Genomic DNA, 15,540 nt, shown 5'->3' with positions numbered 1-15,540 from the left:
GCTTGGGTCAAGATCTCAGGGTCCTGGGATGGAGTCCCGCATGGGCTCCCTGCTCAGCGGGGAGCCTGCTTCTCCCTCTGCCTTTGCCGCCCCACCCCCTGCTTGTGTTCTCTCTCTTACTCTGCTCTCTCTTTCTCAAATAAATAAATAAAATCTTAAAAAAAAAAGAAATCATTACTTAACGCAAGATGACAAAGATTTACTCCTGTGTTTTTCCTAAGAGCTTTACAGTTTTAGCTTTTGCATTTAAGTCTATGATAATTCAGTTGTATTTTGTACATCTTCTGATTGCTTCTGTTTTCTCAGTAAAATATGAAATGAAATCATCAGGAGTGGGAATGGTACAATGGAGTTTGAAGAGAGGATGGGGTAAAACTGTAGGAGGCTGAATGGATTGGAGGAACAAAATCAGACAGCAGAGCCTCTTTGAGACTTGTGGGCATAAATTCAAAGTGACACTTGTCTCCAGTCACACCCCCTGCTTGGATCCAGGTGTGGAGAAGGCAGAAAGCTGGGTTTTGCAAGGCCCGTGTGGCAGAGGGGCAAGGGTGTTGAGGATGTTTGCAGGTAAGGGCAGGGCTAATGAAGTGAATGCTGTGAGGGGTGGTTGTGCTCTGATCCTCTCTCACCCTGCAGCCTACAGTCCACCCTTTTCTGCTGTGAAAGGCAAAGCTCTGCAGACTTCTAGTTGAGTTTGGCTGAGGGAAGGTACTAGCCAAAAATCAGAGGAGACTTTTGGGGATTTATTGTCCCTTGATTCCTCCTTGCTTTACTGTTTCTGGCAGTGGCTGTGTTTTCCTGTGGTCCTAGCCCTTGCCAGGTAACCTTTCTCTCACTATGCCAGGTCTCCCTGGGCTCAGTGAGCTCAATCTCTCCTTGGCCTCTACAGGCTGTTGCTGGTCATGGCTTCCCACATTCCTAATCATCAGGAGCTTCCCTATCTCTTGTTCATTCCCTCCCCCTGCCCGCTCCTCTGTGAACAGGTGCTTCATTAAACCCTCTCCAACTAAACCCTTCTGAACATGCCATCGATACCTTGCCAGTTCTCTGACAGATGCAGAGGACAGAGAAACATGCTAGGGCCTCTGAATGGGGGGGCGCCCGTGGGGTTGAAGATGGCTGGAGTGGGACTAGTTGGTTGAGAAGGATGTGGTCAGGGAGTTGGATGCTGGAAGTGCGTTCAGATGTTGTGCTGTCATTGGCCAGGAGATGGTAAGGGCGTGATGAAGGGAGGGAGTGCGGAGGTGGACGGAGGAGGAATGCATTGGAAGTGAGGAGTCAAGGCACCAGGAGAGGAGGGTAGGGTGCTTGGCACACACTTTACATGGATGTTCAGTCACCGAGAATGACTGGAGGAGTAGAATGGGAAGGGAGCCAGGGAATGAGCCAGGTGCTAACGTCTGACATAAATGAAGAGGAGTCAGAGAGTTTAGCAGATGATTGCCGCAGGGGGATAGTGGGTGGTATAGTTGGAGGGCATGGGCTTCCAGAAGAGCTGGGGTTTTTGAGCGAGGGAGGAAAACTATCATCAGCCATAAGGATCATGAAAAACACCCACTCCACCCCTGGTGGTATGTGAGGAGCGGGAGGGAAGCAACAGCCACCTCTTGACAAGGCACTAAGGAAAGCAGGTTTCAGCTTTCAGTTAGAGCTGTAGCAGGTTTCTGCATTACAGGGTGAAGAAAATATTCAGAAAGTGGTGGAAAGTGTGGAGGAGGATTTGGCAGATGACACCGTTGGGGCCCTAGGGGATAAAGGAGAAGGGGCCAGGGGGGTGGCTTTAATTTATGTCACCAAGGGGATGAGCAGAATCATGTGGGGGAAGAGAAGATGGTGACAATGGATGACACTGGAGGTTTGCTTCTGGAGGGTACCAAGGTGGAAAGGGTTCTAATGCATGGTGGAATTACTCTTGGTCTTTTAGGGGAAAGCAGGGAATCTGTTCTAACTTTAACTTCCTTTTTAGAATTGGCCTTTTAAGGAGTTTATAAGGAGGGGCGATTGCCATTGAATCCTCTCAGGGTGGGTCATGGTAGTGGGTAAGGTGGTCTTACCAAGGCCCTTGGGGCTCTGGAGGCTTCTTTCAAGTGGACTGGTTGCTCAGGTATGTCCCACTCTGGAGGCCATTGTGTGTCCAGCACAGTGTTGACCACAGTACTGTACAGTGTGCAGTAACTACATTCTGGATAAGTGATTTTTTGGCAAATGTAGCTTGGGCCCTCAAATGTTGGGATTCTCAGGATACTTCCAATGATTTAGAAAAGGACAAAAGGCAGATTATATGGATTTGGGTCTATCCATGAAAATCTTTGGTGTAGGGTTGCTGTAGTTATGAGAAATATCAAAGAAACAGACGATCTTTGCCCTGAAAGAGGTTATCTGTAGTTGGCCACCTAAGATCTGTGCGAGGATGAAAAACACTTCTGAGAGGATGTGAGAGTAAAACGCAAGACGGTACCTGATAGAAGCGAGAACAAAAATGGGACTGTTGCATTTCCACCTCTCCTAGATGCTGAAAGGATGAAGGATGAGGAACTCTTTGTTGCATGCCTACTACATTCCAGATATTTTGATTTCACATGGGTTAGAGCATTTAGTCTTCACAAAAACCCTATGAAATAGATGCTATTATTTTAATTTAAATGGAGAAACTGAGGCTCAGAGAGGTTAAACAATTTGCCCAAGTCACTGGGCTGGTAATCTGTTTGCCATACCCATTCTTGTTTCATGTAAGGACTCCTCCAGGAGCTTCACTTAACAGGAAGATGTTGAACTTCCAGGAAGCAATGATCATCAACCTAATCCATTCCAGAGGATAGTTCCTGCCCTGAGAGAAACACAGCACTCTTTTTTTTTTTTTTTTTAAAAGCAGGTCATTGATCTGTTTACATGCCACTATTACATTATTTACAGTAAGTTTTTAAAATATAAAATTGCATTCATATTGTAAGGAAGAAATTATACTTCTATGAGGAAGCAAATTTACTCCATTAATAGTTGGAAATTACATAATTTCCTTGGGTATAATTTTTATTGCTATGGAAACAATAAACCAAATTCATAATGCAGTGTTGTTACTAGTAGGAAAGTCTGGGAGGAGATGACACATCACACCTGGAGGTGGTTGAGGGAGAGCTGGCTGGTGATGATGGTGAAAGTCTGTGACCCACCTAGACCACTCCTGTGTCCCTCTAGGGCTAGGACTGTGATCTTCTGACTCCAGGAGCTTAAGGGGCCCAAGGTAGACTTTCTCTCCTTTAATCTATAATTTATTTCACTTTATTTAATCTTGTTTTATTTAACACATCAAGGGCCGAGTCAAAGCTTCGCTGATAGATCAGTTTCAGAGTGGTGTGAAGTGAAGATAGGGAAACAAGAGTGTAATGCTTCCAAGAAGTTTAGTTTTGAAGAGGAAGAGAGAGCAGGGTATGAAACTAAAGGGGAATAAAGGAGCCAGGTAGGTTTTGTGTTTGCTTTTGAATGATGTGACAGTTGTGCATGTTTAGATGACAAGAAGGGGGGACAAGCGGGGGAAGTTGAAGACACTGGGGCAATGGAAAGAGGTGGGAATGACGGACTGAGGTCTCTGTGGTTTGGGATCCACCAGAACATAGGTAGGGGATTACATTTACGTGTGAGGGGACACCAGTTTTCACACTGAAAGGAAGGGGAAAAGGTCAGTAGAGACAAGACAGTTATGGATCTGCAAGTGGAGGTTCCCCCACATAGGTGATGAGATCAGGAAAGGCAATGGAAGGACGACTGGGAGCCAGATTCCTTTTGTGAATGAATGAATGAATGGGGAGACTAATGGCAGTAAGGGCGGAGGGAAAGATGGCTGAAGGGACAGGGGTTTTTCAGGAGTAAGGTGGCACTGTAATGGTTTGGAGAGGGAGGGCATTGTCAGCCCCACATAAGAGAGCTGAAGGAGGTTGGTGGTTTCAGGGGAGGGCTATGATACAGTCAAAGCTACTGGTGAAGGGAATGTTTCGTGAAACAGCTGAGGATGTAGGAGAGTTCATTTATAATGGGATGGATTATGTTAGTTATAATTCTTTTAGTTGCAAGTGACTGAAAAGAAGATATATTGGGCTAAAAGTTAACAGAGTGAAAAAAAAGCTTCGGGAACCGGAGTGCGTTGTGGATTTAGAAACTAGAACCAGGCATTTGACCTCATTGGGATTCTCAATACATCTCCTTTTTTTAATCTTTTGTTTCAACTTCCTTCATTCTTCCCTGTTGTAAATGGACTTTATTTACATGGCAGAGATCATGGTCATTTGGAAGTTCTGTCAGAATAATCCCAAGGAGATACCTAGACCAGTCTGGCTTGGTAGCATGATCACGCATTTTGGGTGACCCGCTTTTCCCTGTGGCTAGGGTATGTGAGTTTGTTACTGGAAGGTGTGGAGGAAGGGCTGTTGGGCAAATAAGAACATGAACCACCACAGGTACTCCAGAGAACATGGTTCTGGGGGTAGAGGAACAGCAGGAAGTGGTTGGATCAGGGGAGACAAATCCAGTAGCAGCATGAACACGAGTAGATGAGAGTAATAGAGATTGGAGTGACTTGTATTTGAGGCAATGGCCAAGGGCTATGGAAAAGATTGCTGAAATAATCTCAGCAGACACGGATAGAAGAGGGGGTCTCAGTTGGAATTTGTTGTGCTTTCAAGAGGTTCCTAGTTCTCAGGAACAGACAGGAAGATGATAGTAGGTAAGCGGTTCCTGGGGAGGGTGTCACATGCAAAACACAGCAGCAGATTTGGGGGATGCTTGGTGAAATCATTGGGCAATTACATCTGCCAGGGAGGCCACCCAGTAGATGACTTGCACCTGAGGAGAGTGAACTAATGAAACCATCTTTCTGTGCAAAGTGCTTTCCTAAATGGCTTCTAACATTAGAAGGCCTTATGCCTCAGGGAATTTGTGACTGGTGGAACTGAGTTGATATCTTGGAGCCATCAAAAATGGTATATGGCTCAGTGCCTAGTAGAATCAAGGTCGTGGGGTGGTGGCCAAGGATTCTCTGGATCGGTTTCCTTGTTTTCGTCAGCCTGTGTGCTCTAAGGCAGCGCTTACAGCACAGATGAAAACAACTAAAATGTATATAGGTCGTTGCAGCTTCCCAGGTGCTGTTGATATATGTTAATTTTAACCTCATATCAACCTCGAACCTAATGTTATTCCTATTTAAAGTAAGGAAACAGAGGCTCAGCAAAATAACTTCAGATTTTACAACCATCAAATTTTAATTCCCAAGATGAAGAATGCCCATTTTATCTTATAAAAAATCTCATAATCTTATGTAAGATTTTACTAAAGAGTAAATTAGGTGTTTTGTGGAGCACAATTGGTGTAAATCAAAGTGAAATAATCATAATAGGTGAATATATTCTGTTAACAATAACAACAAAAATAATACCAACTAATATTTATTGGGTACCAAGCACTGTGCTAAACACTATGGATATTTAATACTCATCTCACTGAGTTAGGTACTGTTATTCCTCTTCTACAGATGAGGAATTGATTGGATAAATACTATGACTGAACCATTACCAGTACCACCACTACCATTATGAATGGAAACAGGACTAGATCACATATGGGGAAATCAGTTAGTAGTTTCTTTTGATTTGGGGCATGAGCACTAGGCTGGGGAAAAGAGAGAGGGCTCTGTCTCTGAGACTGTCTACGACAAATGTTTAGTTTTGTTCCTGTGAAACAAGGCACATTTATTCCCTAGGCAAGTTATTGCTCCTTCTGAGCATCCCTCATAACCACTGGCATTTTCTTTGTTTTTCAGATTGCATGTACATCCTCAAATTAGAGCGCAAATACCGCTCTGCTAAGTGGAGTGGGGATTAAAAGAAGTGAGTGACCAAGGACTAATTCAGCTCAGGGCGTGGAAGAACGGTGATGGTGATGCTATTTACTCAAAGGGTGAGTTGGGAGAGGACGGTAATCAGCAATGTGAAACTGTGGATTGTATCAAGTTTCTTCATATTGATGTGTGGTCTTTGGGAGACAGCCAAATGAAGAGTTTCTGCATTTAGCAAAGGATTTAGGCCTGGGGCTTTGGTGAATGATTCAAGCTCAAGCATACATCTGGAAATTGTTCAGCATGATGGTAATGGTTAACACCACTAAAATGGATTAGATCTTTGAGGTGGTGAATAAAAAGAAAGAAGAACAGTGTTATTTAGTCTTGGGAGTACCCATAGCAAAGAGGCTGAAAGGGGATCAAGAGCTTAATTATGTATATGGCTTTTAATAGCAATTATTTTCAGAATTTTTTCAAACAATAATTTCCTGTGAAGTCTCCATAAAATCTGAATGATGAAACTTTTAAGCCCACCAGATTCTTTCACTCTATATTCCTAATAACTGATTAATTTTGGGCTTAAATGCTCTTGCAAGGAATGTGCTGGTCCAAAGGATAGCATTATTATAAATTATTTACTCTGAAGTTGAAATTCATTAAAAAATACTGAAACAGACAAGTAATAAAACGGGGGTTAGAAAAGGAGAATAACTATATTAAAGAACTGAATTCTGGGGTGCCTGGCTGGCTCAGTCAATTAAGCCTCTGACTCCTGATTTCAGCTCAGATCATGATCTCAGGGTTGTGAGATTGAGCCCCGGTGTTGGGCTCCACTCTCAGCGGGGAGTCTGCATGGGATTCTCTCTCTCCCTCTGCCCCTTGCCCCCCTCAAATAAATAAATCTTATATATATAAAAAAGAACTGAATGCCAAGAAAAATTGTTTTAAGACTAGCTTCCAGGAAGTCAAGGCAAAAAGTGATCATGGTGAATTATCTACACATCGTCCCATGTACAGTTTTTGAAACATTGTTAATTATTAGTATCACATGGATCCTGTCTCACCTAGAGATTCTCGTGAATGGGTCTTACAAGGGGTCTGGGAAGCTGTGTATGTTTGAAAATTTCCCCAGGCGATTTGGATGATTAGCCAAATTTGACAAATGCTAGTCTAATAAAGGAAACATATCAGTTCACGGAGAGAAAACCTTTTATCTAGCTCTGAAATCTGAAAGGGATTTTGTTCCATGGATACCAAAGAACATTGAATAATAAAATAGACAATGTGCTCAATAGCACTAAAAAAAACCCCCCGAGATTTTGTGTGTATCTCACACTAACCTTTGACAAATAAAAACCGAAAACACAATACTAAATTAGAATTCTGTTGATGTAGGAAAACAGTCATCTGGGTTGATAAAAAAAATTGTATTCCTTGGTCTTCTTCAGAAATTCTGATTCAGTAAATCTGGGTAGAGCCCGGAAATGTGCTTCGGAAATATTCAAGTGCCCCAGATGATGGGATGCAAGTGGTTCAAGAGTACACTTTGTGCTGGGAGAATGGATGGCTAATAGTATTCCTGGGAGTTTCAGGTTTAGATATAAAATCTTGAGATATTTCATTTGTGACAGACATTTTTACCATTTCTGAAAACTGATTTAGGGGAAGGAGGCTGGGTTATCTACTTCCACAAAGTATGCTGGGAAGACTTCTCTGGTACAAAACCAGAGAGCTTCTGTTAGTGAAAATTTTTCTTCCACCCTTGGGAAAATATGAAAAGCATACGTTACTTCATATGGCTGTAGAGTAGCTGTCAGTCTCACCCTAAAAGGAGGAAGTGGATACTCAGTGGATTAAAATCTTATGGAATCATAGCAACAAACATGGGAAAACTAATTGACTGGTCTTATGGTAAAGATGCACTTTCCTACAAAATCTTAAGTACCAAAGATAGCACAGTATTAATATACTCATGCACAAAATAAGGTCATATACATGTAGCCCGGCTTGCTGCAGCCTAACTTATATTTGGAAGCCTCTGATTTGGAAAAATATTATTTTCTTTGGAAGAGTGCTTCTTCGGGGTCATTAGCCGCCCCAAAGTTCTTAGAAACACTAGTAAACGTAAGTGAGGGCATCTGTCATATCAGTGTTAGCTTTCCTGCAAATTTTGTCATGGGTAACTTGACCAACCATAGAGACAGTGTTAGCTGAAGTCTCTGAGAGATAGAGGTGGAGTCTTTTCCTTTTTACATTGGCTAGCTACTGAATCCTAAATTCAGTTTAGATCTCAATAGGAGACACTCTGAACTATGATAGATCTTTAATACTGTACTATATTAGGGCTGGAATACAAAGTTGGGATCTACCCTACAGCTATAAATAGCACTCTGCTGGATTCAGGTGACCTCGGGTCTAGTTATCTTTAGATGGTTTTCATACTGCAGTGAAACTTAAAAGGCCACGGATGTCTTTGACTCTAGTTCAGCTTAATTCTCCAGGTTTTCCAGGATACTAGGTGCAGGATTTCCTCTTAGGGAAAACTTTATGCTTGACATTTGTATCCATTAAAGAATACGAACTGGAAGATTCTTATCCTTAGCGCTAAGAGAACACTAAATGAGCATGTATCTCTCATTGTTTCCAATTCCTGATAATTTTTGCAGGAGAAAAATTCTATGACAAAAGTGCTTGCTCCACTGGACTAAAAGAGTTGGAACTCACCCATTGCATAATATCAGTATTTTGACATTAAAATGTTTAGTTTACATCAAACTATTTACTTAATTTAAAAATTAAATAGTACTAACAGGAAAACCATTTCCCAATTTCTTTCTATTTTTGAGATGCTTTTTCTGGCATTAGTAAAATGCTTATACTTCTGTTTCCCAATTTGTCAATTTTAGACTTTATTGATTTTCTGTTATCTTAGGTGATGATTTAGCGTTCTCAATCTCCCGTTTCCTTTCTTCTGTTCTCCTAGAACATAATTTTTAGTCAGTGCTTACATTATTGTCTATGTAAAATTGCAGTGACAGATACTATTTCATAATTACTCCTTCCTTGCATAGCTTTTGTTTTTTGGAATCCAATGATTGCCTCATTTTTCCCTCACCAGTATAGTTTTCTATTAACTAGTCATTGTTTCAGCTGTTCAACTAGAGCTGTTGTATGACCACCAGCAGCTTTTTCCTCCCAAAGGCTCAAACATACCAGGTAATCAGTCGGTTGCATTTTCCCCTCTGGAGATCTCTCTGAGTCCCCACTTCCTTGCTCCAATCTAAAGCAGGTTTTGGGCATACCCTTATCCTAGAACTCATTTTTGACATTTTTTTTATGTTGGATTTACTATTTCGATTGTGTTACTTTCTTTTTCTTGTTCTTCTAGAGTACATTATCCAGCAGTTCCCTACAGGTGCATGCAGATATATGTTTCGAGTCCTTGTACTCACACCATTGATTGGTTGGTTATAAGCTTCTAGGACAAATAATTTCCTCCTTCAGAATTTTGAAGGCATTATGTCCTAATACACACTGTAAAAGGCAGTGCTGTTTTGATCATGCTCTGTTCTAAGTGATTCCAAACCCCTAACCCTACCACCATACCCACAACCCAGAGTCTTTTAAGATCTCTTTATCCCACATGTTCTGAAATTTTATAATGACTCAGTGTGGATTGTTTTATCTTTTTTACATTGCTGGGCATTAAGTAGACCCTTTCAACGGAAAGACTCATGTCCTTCAGTTCTAGGAAATTTTCTTGTATTTTTTTGATAATTTCTGACTATTTTCTGTTCTTTTTTTTCCGGAACCCCTATTACTTTGGTATCGTACCTCCTGGTTTCCTCCCAAAGTCTTCCATCTTTTCCGTTCTGTTTTCTGCCTTTGTTTTGTTGTTGTTGTTTTGTTTTCCAAAGACTTTCTCAACTTTGTTTCCCAGAATTTCTCTTTATTTTGGTTGTATATTTTTACCTCCCAAGGTTTTTTTCTTTTAAAAATCATTTTTATTTTTTTAAAGATTTTATTTATTTGAGAGAGAGAAAACATGAGCGGGGGGGAGGGGCAGGTGGAGAAGCAGGACTCCCTGCTGAGTGGGGAGCCCGACTGGGTGGGGGGGCTCCATCCCAGGACCCCAGGACATGATCTGAGCTGAAGGCAGATGCTTAACCAACTGAACCACCCAGGTACCCCTAACATCATTTTTAAAATATAGAAATGTAAAAAAGAAAACAAAAATGATCTAGAATCCGTTCTCCAAAAAGAGCATAACTTTTAGCATTTTGGTATGTTTATTTACACTTTTTTTTTATGTTCAGTTAGCCACTGTATAGTACATCATTAGTTTTTGATGTCATGTTCAATGATTTATTAGTTGCATATAACACCCCGTGCTCATCACAACACGTGCCCTCCTTAATACCCATCACTCGGTTACCCCATCCCCCCACCCCCTACCCTCTGAAATCCTGGTTGTTTCCTTGGAGTCCATAGTCTCTCATGGTTCCTCTCCCTCTCTGATTTCCCCCTCTTCAGTTTTCCGTCCTTTCCACTATGGTCCTCCATGCTATTCCAAGATTTTTTCATAGAGCTATTTTTCATAGTATCCTATTCTTGTTTTACAAATTATAATACCTTCCCTCATCTAAGAATACTAATGATTAAAATATTTTTTCTTACACTGTCTTTTTCTCCCTATTCTTGCTTATTTTGTTCTTTCATTTCTGATGAACTTTGGATTTCTGTTTATATTAAGAGATCCTGATTGGAAACTGTATATATATATATATATGGGAGGGTTTGCCAGATTGTAGGTTTCACTGTAGGGAGTTGTGGCTATTTTGTTGTAGAACCCATATATAAATGTATGTAAAGTGTTTTGTTTGTTTGTGTCTGTACCATTCACTTTCTCTAGAGATGAAATTCCCAATCTTCTACCTCACATTCATCTACTTGGAAGCCACTGTTCTGGGGACAGGAAAGGAAAGGGGAATGGAAGTTTACTGTTCTTTCACTTTTTTTCCCCCTGCCTTTCACTTCCAGGAATAAACTTTGGTTTCTTTTTTGGGGTAGCAGTTGCCTGGCTGTGTAGCACTTGGCTATGTTGCACATATAAGCTTTCAACAATCCCTCTTTTAGAACAGAGCACTGCCCCCACCTTCTGCAGCACCTGGTGCCTCTGGGCCCTAACTTCTCAAGGGGTTGTTAGGGTGAATTGGCTTTCTTCCCTCCTACAGCAGTTTTAGGCTATAGTTGTATCACTGCCCTAGTTCTATCTGCAGTCTTTCAAAATTTGGTTATAATCTGTGCAGTCCCCTCTTGCACTCTGTCTTCTCTGGTTTGTACCTTTTACTGTTTTTTTTTTTTTTTGAATCTATAACTCTGTGCACTTTATATGTATTTTTTTATTGGGTTTTGGAAAGGAGTATCAATAAACATGTGGTAAGTCTGCCATAAATAGTACTAAATAGAATTACATTTTCAAAGAATAATGCTTAATGGTTTTTGAAACTGCCTCTAATGTTAATGGATTTTAATGTGGATTTGTTGAGGATTCAGAATTTTAGCATTTATGAGCAATCTTTCAGGGTAAAAATGGTAATATGCAGTAACAATATGATAATATTGTTGAGAATTTAGTGTCATATAATCCAATAATTGGTAAAATAAGCATAAACAGCACATAAAGTAAGAGTCTTCATTTAACACTATTGACCTTTTTTTTTTTTTTTTTGGCTGCTAAAACACCTCTGTCATAGTGATTATCCTATCCTCGATCAAGTTTTCTTACAGTTTTGGTATCTTTCCAGAGATATGTTCTGCATACACAAGTAAATACACTTTTATCTATCCCTCCTCCATTCTCCATTTTAATTCCAAATGTTTCAGAAGGCCCAGCACCAAGGCGGTTGGAACTAAGACTTTCACAATCGATATTTCAAATACTGAACTTTTTTTCAAAACAAAGTATCCTCTCAAGATCTCAAGGCCCCCCCTCCCCCCCAGTGGATTGGGGGAAAAGACTGATATGGTACATTTTCCCGCTCTGACAATTCCTGGAAGTTGGTAGCAAGTTTCATGCTGATCCATGCTCTGGTAAGCAAGGAGTGACTTGCAAGGGAGGGGACACTAATGTATAGTACTGGCAGAATTAAGAAACACTTGAATCTTTTCTCATTTTCTCCAGGATTTTAGCTTCCCTGCTACTAGCCAACTGTACTGACTTTTTCCTGAAGTGACAATCTGGAGATATGAAAACACTCCCAGATAACTTAAAAACACTCAAAAAAAAAATCTCACAGAAACATACAGAAAAGATTGTTTGCATAGAGTTGGTCCAGTCATTCTGTGAGCTACGGCAGAGAACTGTTTTAGGTACATTGGAAGGAAAGGAAAGCTATTCAGTAAGGAATCCATATTGCTCCAGAATCTTCCTGTGACTCTTCTTTGAGTACAGACTCACCCACTCTGGCCACAGGGGTAGGCATATGACCAAAGGTGGGCCAAATATAGTACGTCATGTTCTGTAGATCAGAGAGACTGGCCCAAGGACTGGGAAATGAGCCAGTGTAAGTCATGGAGTCCTTCCCCTAGGATTTTTCAAACCGAAGCTGAAAGAACCAGTTTTGCCTGCTGGTTATGGAGTGGTTAGGATATGAGCCCAGAGCTGCCTGTAGTCATGTCCCTTGTTAAGTGAAGAAGCCAGTCTGCTATTGGGTCCCTGACATGCAAAAAAGGGAGTAGAAATGAGAGGTCTGGGGTTGTATTGATGGGATCCAAACCTTCGTTCTTGTTCACAAGCCTGGCTCCACCCTTATCCTTCTTAGGTTGGTTACATGTGTCAACCAACATTTGCTTAAGCTAGTTGAAAATAAGTTTCTGTCACCTGCAGCAAAATAGATAATACCTATTTGGCCCCAGCTCCCTAGATCTAAGTGCCTTCTAGGTATCTCCCTTTGGATATTCTTTGGTACTTCAAACTCATCTGTAGTAGAACACAGCTTTCCTTCCTTACCCATTCTACCTATTCCATTTCCTTTATTTTCTTATCTTATCAGGTCAACCTCTACTCAGCTGTCCAAGCCAGAAACCAGAGCTCTACTAGATTTCTCCCTTTCTACTTGATCCCCATTCTTCAAGATCTAGTAGTTTCTAAGTGCTGTTCCTTTTCATAAGTATTTCTCGTATCTGTTACCCTGTCTTCTATTACCTTTGAGACCCTTTCTGCTCCTTTTTCACTTCTCCCACTTTACTGAAAAGGCCAAATCTCAGAATCCTTACCCTGTCCACTGTTGAATGGGGTTCCCTTCTGTTCCCAGATGATTGGTCTAGCATAGTTACCATACAGGCTGGTCAGTAATATAAAAGACATGATGGCAGGAAAGCTCTCTTAAAGAGGGACAGTGAAGATTAATTATACCAAGCAGGTCCTCTTCTATGAGGAGAATGGAGTCTGAGACACATAGAGGGCTACTCAGTTGTTGCAAAACAGAAGCTGAAGATATACAGAGAGAAGGCAGAGGTGATGACAAGGAGAATATAAGCTCTTGAGTAAACAGAAAATGCGCAAGCAGAAGCTATGAGTAATCCAACTCCACTGGGTATATTGAATGGAGAGTAAAGTAATTGGCTGATATGATAGAAACAAAGAGGAATGAAATCACCATAATGGTTGGGGACACACTCTTGCTTTTGAGGAGGCAACAAAATAATACTAGAACTGCTCTGGACTGTGCTTAGCTTTCTAATTCCTTAATTATGCATGCTCCAGCCTGTGTGAAGCATGGCTGGGTGTCAGTACATCGGTTCCTGTGAAATTTCTGTGTTCCCTAGCTGCTTCTTATCTCTATGACTTCAAGCCACAAAAATTACATACTCTCGCTATAGAACTTAGTTCCCCAATCATGTGACATTCTGCCATATCTCTGTTTATGTGCATATACTGTTTCTTCTAACTGGAATAATTCTTCTTATCTCCTAAACATCTCTAAGCTTCTTTAACTGGATACGACTTACTCATCTATGAAAATTGAGCTCAGGCTCCTCTAAGCTTTCTATAACCCAACCAAATTTAATGGTACTGCGTATTGTAACTGTGTATCTCTGCAACTAGAGTATAAGCTGCTTTTGAGAGTAGAGAAACTGTTTTGTTCCCTGTTGTGTCCCCAGTGCCTGATCCAGTACCCAGCACAAAGCAGATACTTAATGGATGCCACTGTTTTTGTTAAAGTTCAGTTACCTAGACTCTTTCAAAAACCAGGAAATTTAAGGGCCTTCCATTATCATCCCTCGTCCAATAGATCCACTTGCAGTTGGGCCATGGTTCTTCAAAAAGGCAGTGATTACATGGCTTTGTGCAGATTTCTTCAGTTCAGAATGCCTTCTCATCCCTGTCCCCTAACTCCTTCCAAGAACAGAAGTAGGGAGACCAGAGTTATGAGTTATTGCAGTTGTCCATGCAAGAGAGGATGACAGCCTGGACTAAGGAGTATTGGTGGAATAAGAGGCAGAGACAAAAAATTCTAGAGCTGGAATAGTCAATAAGTACGTGGTGAAGAATTGGATGAGATGAGGGATGGGGGCATATCAAAAATAACTATTGGGTTTTTCTGGTTTGATCAACTGGTGCTGTATTCAGAGACAGGAAAGAATGGAGGAGATGCAAGCTAAGAGGTAACTCGACATTCACCCAATCGGATTTCTTGTCTAAATTTTGCTGATATATGCTATACTTAGGGTATGGGAATACTGATTTTTTTGTTTTTGTTGGGTTGTGTTGGAAAATACTTATAGTTATTTTTTAATTTACCATTTTAACTATTTTTATGTATACTGTTCAGTGGCATTAAGTACATTCACATTGTTTTATGTGTGATCACAACCACCATCCATTTTCAGAACTTTTTTCATCTTCCCAAACTGCAATTCCTTGTCCACTAAACACTAACTCCCCATTTCTCCCTCTGCCAGTCCCTGGCACCCACCGTTCTACTTTTTGTCTCTATGAATCTGACTACTCTAGGTACCTCAAATAAGGGGAATCATATATTATTTGTCCTTTTGTACTGGCTTATATCACTTAGAATAACGTCTTCAAGTTTCATCCATATTGTAGCATGTGTCAGAATCTCCTTCCTTTTTAAGGCTGAATAATATTCCACTGTCTGTGTAGACACCACTGTATTTATTCATTCATCCTTCAGTGGACACTTGGGTTGCTTCCACCTTTGGCTATTGTGAATAACACTGCCATGAACCTGGCTGTGCAAATATCTGTCCCAGTCCTTGTTTTCAATTCTTTTGGGTATATACCAAAAGTGGAATTGCTGGATCATATGGTAATTCTATATTTAATTTTTGAGGAACCACCATAATGTTTTCCATAGCAGCTGTACCATTTTATATTCCCATCAGTAATGCACAAGGGTTCTATTTTTTCCACAGCCTCCCCAACACTTTTATTATTTATTATTATTATTTTGATAATAGCCATCCTAATGGGCATGAAGTAGTGTCTCATTGTGGTTTTAATTTGCATTTCCCTAATGATTAGTGATGTTGAGCATATTTTCATGTGCTTATTGGCCATCTGTATATACTATTTGGAGAAATGTCTAAGTCCTTTGCCCATTTTTGAATGGAGTTAGTTTTGTTGTTGTTGAGTTCACCATTATTTTGTAATATGGTTTCAGGAACACAACAGGTCCCTAAGGCAT

The 15,540-nt window shown here is 40.7% G+C and overlaps 1 protein-coding gene across 3 annotated transcripts in view; it reads left to right on the top strand.

Moving 5' to 3' along the window:
• The window catches only part of XKR9 (XK related 9), a 92,461-nt gene that overhangs the window by 2,962 nt on the left and 73,959 nt on the right, over positions 1-15,540 (top strand). For all 3 annotated transcript variants that reach the window (XM_045810203.2, XM_087864833.1, XM_045810202.2), the window contains exon 2: positions 5,810-5,946. The gene's annotated coding sequence lies outside the window, so the exon portion shown is untranslated. The remainder of the gene's footprint in view (positions 1-5,809; positions 5,947-15,540) is intronic.

This window comes from Ursus americanus, chromosome 9 (assembly GCF_024610735.1).
Source record: "Ursus americanus isolate L20-20 chromosome 9, mUrsAme1.1.p, whole genome shotgun sequence".
Classification (NCBI taxonomy): domain Eukaryota; kingdom Metazoa; phylum Chordata; class Mammalia; order Carnivora; family Ursidae; genus Ursus; species Ursus americanus.
This window is presented reverse-complemented; position numbering and strand designations above follow the sequence as displayed.